The sequence below is a fragment of the Eptatretus burgeri genome, unplaced genomic scaffold (genome assembly GCF_056783735.1).
Source record: "Eptatretus burgeri isolate ZD-2024b unplaced genomic scaffold, Ebu_testis_v1 Ebu_testis_scaffold_356, whole genome shotgun sequence".
Taxonomy (NCBI): Eukaryota; Metazoa; Chordata; class Myxini; order Myxiniformes; family Myxinidae; genus Eptatretus; species Eptatretus burgeri.
Genome location: NW_028222305.1, coordinates 1 through 6674, shown reverse-complemented (window position 1 = coordinate 6674; position 6674 = coordinate 1). Strand labels below are relative to the sequence as shown.

Here is a 6674-nt window from a genome sequence, read left to right as displayed (position 1 = left end):
TCGGCACCCTGAGCCCTACATTGAGATGGACCCTGCTCAGCACCATGAGTCTCACATTGAGATGGGCCCTGCTCGGCACCATGAGTCCTCCAATGAGATGGACACTGCTCAGCACAATGAGTCTAACATTGAGATGGGCCCTGCTTGGCACCATGACCCCTGCATTGAGATGAGCCCTGCTTGGCACCATGAGTCCTACATTGAGATGGTCTTTGCTCGGCTCCATGAGCCCTGCATTGAGATGAGCCCTGCTTGGCACCATGAGCCCTACATTGAGATAGGCCCTGCTCAGTACCATGAGTCCAACATTGAGATGGGCCATGCACGGTACCATGAGCCCCACATTGAGATGGGCCATGCTCAGCACCATGAGCTCTGCATTGAGATGGGCCATGCTCGGCACCATGAGTCCTACATTGAGATGGTCTTTTCTCGGCTCCATGAGCCCTACATTGAGATGGGCCTTGCTCACTGCCATGAGTCCAACATTGAGATGGGCCATGCTCGGTACTATGAGTCCAACATTGAGATGGGCCATGCTCGGTACCATGAGTCCTACATTGAGATGGGCCATTATCGGCACCATGAGTACTACATTGAGATGGTCTTTGCTCGGTACCATGAGCCCTACATTGAGATGGGCCCTGCTCGGCACCATGAGCCCAACATTGAGATGGGCCATGCTCGGTACCATGAGCCCTACATTGAGATGGGCCATGATCGGCACCATGAGTATGACATTGAGATGGTCTTTGCTCGGTACCATGAGCCCTACATTGAGATGGGCCCTGCTCGGCACCATGAGCCCAACATTGAGATGGGCCTTGTTCTGCACCATGAGCCCAACATTGACATGGGCCCTGCTTGGCTCCATGAGCCCTACATTGAGATGGGCCCTGCTTGGCACCATGAGCCAAACATTGAGATGGGTCCTGCTCGGCACCATGAGTCTAACATTGAGATGGACCCTGCTCAGCACCATGAGTCTAACATTGAGATGGGCCCTGCTCGGCACCATGAGTCCTACATTAAGATGGACTCTGCTCAGCACCATGAGTCTAACATTGAGATGGGCCCTGCTCCGCACCCTGAGCCTTACATTGAGATGGACCCTGCTCAGCACCATGAGTCTAACATTGAGATGGGCCCTGCTCGGCACCATGAGTCCTCCACTGAGATGGACCCTGCTCAGCACAATGAGTCTAACATTGAGATGGGCCCTGCTTGGCACCATGACCCCTGCATTGAGATGAGCCCTGCTTGGCACCATGAGTCCTACATTGAGATGATCTTTGCTCGGCTCCATGAGCCCTGCATTGAGATGGGCCCTGCTCAATACCATGAGGCCAACATTGAGATGGGCCATGCACGGTACCATGAGTACTACATTGAGATGGTCTTTGCTCGGTATCATGAGCCCTACATTGAGATGGGCCTTGTTCTGCACCATGAGCCCAACATTGACATGGGCCCTGCTTGGCTCCATGAGCCCTACATTGAGATGGGCCTTGCTCAGTACCATGAGTCCAACATTGAGATGGGCCATGCACAGTACCATGAGTCCTACATTGAGATGGGCCATGCTCGGTACCATGAGTACTACATTGAGATGGTCATTGCTCGGTACCATGAGCCCTACATTGAGATTGGCCCTGCTCGGCACCATGAGCCCAACATTGAGATGGGCCTTGTTCTGCACCATGAGCCCAACATTGACATGGGCCCTGCTTGGCTCCATGAGCCCTACATTGAGATGGGCCTTGCTCGGTACCATGAGTCCTGCAGTAATTACCTTCGCATTCTGCGAAAGGTTCTGTATTGGTCGCTGTGTATTTATTTATTTATTTATCTGTGAATATGTGTGTGTTTGTTTGTTTGTTATTCGCATAACTCAGAAAGTATGAAACCAAATCGCTTGAAATTTGGTGGGTGATGGGTTATTATCCAAGGAACATTTGATTATATTTTGGGAGCGATCGGGTCAAATATCAAGGTCAAGGTCACGGAAAGGTCAAATTCGTATTTTTACCATAGCGCGGTCAATTTTGATCTAATTGGCATGCAACCGATGCCAAAATGTTCAGAATTCATTGCCCAATGTTGTGATGGGCGACATGACACAATTACGTCATTACCCTTGTTAGCGGTTGGGGGTCAAAGGTCAGTGGGGTCACGACCTTTCAAAATATGCGGTTTTTGTCATAACACGGTCAAATCAAAACCGATTTGCATGAAACCAACACCAAAATGTTCACTGTTCTGTTCCCCCCACTCTCATGGCAAGAACAAAAAAGTATCGGAGGCGAAGGTATGCGCTCTACCGAGTGCCCATTCTGGTTTGTTCACTGTTGTTCACTGTTTGTTCACTTCACTGTTGCGCGCACCGTGCACGTCAATGTAATTCAACAACCGAAAGGTCAGGGTAGTTATGTGCCGAAATAACCTACTTACAACTACTGCAAGACAAAATCCTGAAGTCGCGTCGATGACTCAACAGGAGGGAATCGGGGAATTTGCGTGATGACGTCAGACGTGATGTCACGTGCGAGTTTGACCAATGAGAGGCGGCCTATTCACCCATCGTTCAGTGAAGAGCTTTCTCCGCCGTTTCCTCACTTATAACTGAAGTTGATCGGATCACCACAGACAGGTTCGTGGAAAAACGATTTTATTTTCTCCTTCTAGATTATTCCATCGTTCTCTGTACATGTTCAGCGAACGCGTCGTGATTTGTTTTTACCTCAGTTATCGCGGATCGGCTTCTCAAGATGAAATTGCCCACATGGAACCTCCAAGTTGGGGATTTTCAGGGATATGAATGAAAATGGCGGCGCGGGATTTTGAGCGTGCGGCGCGTCGCAGCTGCTGCTCCCTGTGCGACCTGCCACGGTCGTCCTGGTCGATCCTGTGGACCTTCTCGGAGCCCGTGTGCCGAGGCTGCGTCAACTTCGAGGGGATCAACCGGGTCGAGCTCATGTTGGAGGAGAAACGCGAGTTCAAGCGCCACCTCGCGTCGTGCCAAGATCCATCACCGGTCGTCGTCCCCGCACGGAGACCGGCGCGTCGCCGTCAACACCGCTCGCTCCAACTTCCGGCACCTTCGGCTCCACACGATGACCTTCCGGTTGTAGTCTCCGTGCGGAGCCTGGCGGGTCAGCGTGAACAGCGTTCGCCCGAATTCTCAACACCTTCGGCTCCACACGAAGACCTATTACCGGTTATAGTCTCCGTGCGGAGCCTGGCGGGTCAGCGTGAACACAGTTCGCTCCAATTCTCAACACCTTCGCCTTCGGGTCCCGTTTCCAACGGTCTCTCCGGGTCCCCAGACGTCACCACTTTCGTGAATTCCGACCGTCATGGTCTCAATCCCCCACCGAGAGTGTCGACCCCCGGCCAGATCCCGGACCAGCCGGTCGGTGGACCCCCCTCGCGGAACGAGCTCACGACCTTCATGACGAGTGCTGAAGGTGATTGCCGCACGACTGCAGCTGTGGCCGGTCTCCCTCCGTCCGGCCCAACACGTTCAGGTGCTTCCCCGCTCTGGACAGCGGTTGCTTCGGCGACCGACAGTGGTGAAGGGGGAGGAGGTCCCTGTGTTGCACCGTCGGTCACCGTCGTCAGGAGGTGAACACTCGTTACCGTGCAGTGCCCCCTCCGTGACCCACGCACATTCTCTCCCCAAAAAACAAAGTCATATATAAAACTTTTATTTTCGTTTCCATCAACCTGATTGATGTACCTGTGCCAGTGTACCTGTTCCCCTCCCCAGATTCATTAGATTCCGGATGGACGTTAAAAGATCCCCGTGGTGTCCTTTGCGAAGAGTAGGTGGCCAAATTCCTGCCCTAACTAGCAGGGGGCACTGCATCAGCTGCACAAAGCAGTTCCCTCAACCAATGTGCTGTGTACAAACAAACGAAAGCACAGGCATGATGGTCCAAACGGCCTTCTGTGTTAAACTTCATTGCGTCACCGACGTACAACATGAATGTGGAAATGGCAAAGTTCTCGTGAGTCCGTGCGTGGTGTCTCGGCGGCACGTGATCTCGCTGGACCAATCATGTTTGGTTGCACATCGACTCGGCGGCACGTGATCTCGCTGGACCAATCATGTTGGGTGATTTACCTCGAGATGTACGTCTTCGACTCGGCGGCACGTGATCGCGCTGGACCAATCATGTTCGGTGATTTAACTCGAGGTGCACATATTCAGCGGCACGTGATCGCGCTGGACCAATCATGTTGGGTGATTTACCTCGAGGTGCACGTCTTCTGCTCGGCGGCACGTGATCGCGCTGGACCAATCATGTTGGGTGATTAACCTCGAGGTGCACATCTTCTACTCGGCGGCACGTGATCGCGCTGGACCAATCATGGGTGATTTACCTCGAGGTGCACAACTCATATTCGGCGGCACGTGATCGCGCTGGACCAATCATGTTGGGCGATTTACCTCGAGGTGCACTTTTACTCGGCGGCACGTGATCGCGCTGGACCAATCATGATGGTGATTTACCTCGAGGTGCAAGTCTTCTACTCAGCGGCACGTGATCGCGCTGGACCAATCATGTTGGGTGATTTACCTCGAGGTGCAAGTCTTCTTCTCAGCGGCACGTGATCGCGCTGGACCAATCATGTTGGGTGATTTACCTCGAGGTGCACAACTCATATTCGGCGGCACGTGATCGCGCTGGACCAATCATGTTGGGTGATTTACCTCGAGGTGCACGTCTTCTTCTCGGCAAACGTGATCGCGCTGGACCAATCATGTTGGGTGATTTACCTCGAGGTGCACATATTCAGCGGCACGTGATCGCGCTGGACCAATCATGTTGGGTGATTTACCTCGAGGTGCACGTCTTCTGCTCGGCGGCACGTGATCGCGCTGGACCAATCATGTTGGGTGATTTACCTCGAGGTGCACATCTTCTACTCGGCGGCACGTGATCGCGCTGGACCAATCATGTTGGGTGATTTACCTCGAGGTGCACATCGACTCGGCGGCACGTGATCTCGCTGGACCAATCATGTTGGGTGATTTACCTCGAGGTGCACAACTCATATTCGGTGGCACGTGATCGCGCTCGACCAATCATGTTGGGTGATTTACCTCGAGGTGCACAACTCATATTCGGCGGCACGTGATCGCGCTGGACCAATCATGTTGGGCGATTTACCTCGAGGTGCACATCTACTCGGCGGCACGTGATCTCGCTGGACCAATCATGTTGGGTGATTTACCTCGAGGTGCACGTCTTCCACTCGGCGGCACGTGATCTTGATGGACCAATCATGTTGGGTGATTTACCTCGAGGTGCACTTATACTCGGCGGCACGTGATCGCGCTGGACCAATCATGTTGGGCGATTTACCTCGAGGTGCACATCGACTCGGCGGCACGTGATCGCGCTGGACCAATCATGTTCGGTGATTTAACTCGAGGTGCACATATTCAGCGGCACGTGATCGCGCTGGACCAATCATGTTGGGTGATTTACCTCGAGGTGCACGTCTTCTACTCGGCGGCACGTGATCGCGCTGGACCATTCATGTTGGGTGATTTTCCTCGAGGTGCATGTCTTCTACTCAGCGGCACGTGATCGCGCTGGACCAATCATGTTGGGTGATTTACCTCGAGGTGCACATCCTCTACTCGGCGGCACGTGATCTCGCTGGACCAATCATGTTGGGCGATTTCTGCTGTTTCCTGCATCGTGAAACTGACACAGAGCAGCACAAACGCAAAGCCAAATGCCTAAAGCATTTTTAATTCCGTTCTAGTGGAGTTTTTCTGTAATTTCTATAATTTTGAAGCATTCATGATGAAATAAATGAATAAATGAATTTTTGTAAATTTCATTGAAATCCTGACTTCTCGGCAATGGGAATATTTCTGTTACTGGAAATCCTGACGTGCTACAGCAAAACGGTTATGATTTTTGAAATCAGCGTACCCAAATTAGTCTAAATCACTTTACACATCTCCAGTAAAAATTTTTGTTGTTCAGTGTATTCGGCGGCACGTGATCGCGCTGGACCAATCATGTTGGGCGATTTACCTCGAGGTGCACATCGACTCGACGGCACGTGATCTCGCTGGACCAATCATGTTGGGTGATTTCCCTCGAGGTGCACGTCTTCTACTCAGCGGCACGTGATCGCGCTGGACCAATCATGTTCGGTGATTTTACTCGAGGTGCACATATTCAGCGGCACGTGATCTCGCTGGACCAATCATGTTGGGTGATTTACCTCGAGGTGCACGTCTTCTGCTCGGCGGCACGTGATCGCGCTGGACCAATCATGTTGGGTGATTAACCTCGAGGTGCACATCTTCTACTCGGCGGCACGTGATCGCGCTGGACCAATCATGTTCGGTGATTTTACTCGAGGTGCACATATTCAGCGGCACGTGATCTCGCTGGACCAATCATGTTGGGTGATTTACCTCGAGGTGCACGTCTTCTGCTCGGCGGCACGTGATCGCGCTGGACCAATCATGTTGGGTGATTAACCTCGAGGTGCACATCTTCTACTCGGCGGCACGTGATCGCGCTGGACCAATCATGGGTGATTTACCTCGAGGTGCACAACTCATATTCGGCGGCACGTGATCGCGCTGGACCAATCATGTTGGGCGATTTACCTCGAGGTGCACATCTACTCGGCGGCAC

The 6674-nt window shown here is 52.6% G+C and overlaps 1 long non-coding RNA gene across 1 annotated transcript; it reads left to right on the top strand.

Annotated features, from left to right (window-relative positions):
• Positions 1–2453: 2453 nt before the first annotated feature.
• Positions 2454–3843, top strand: LOC147007270 (uncharacterized). Its single transcript, XR_015054298.1, has 2 exons — positions 2454–2650; positions 2746–3843. It is a non-coding gene; the product is annotated as an uncharacterized LOC147007270 (long non-coding RNA).
• Positions 3844–6674: the final 2831 nt, after the last annotated feature.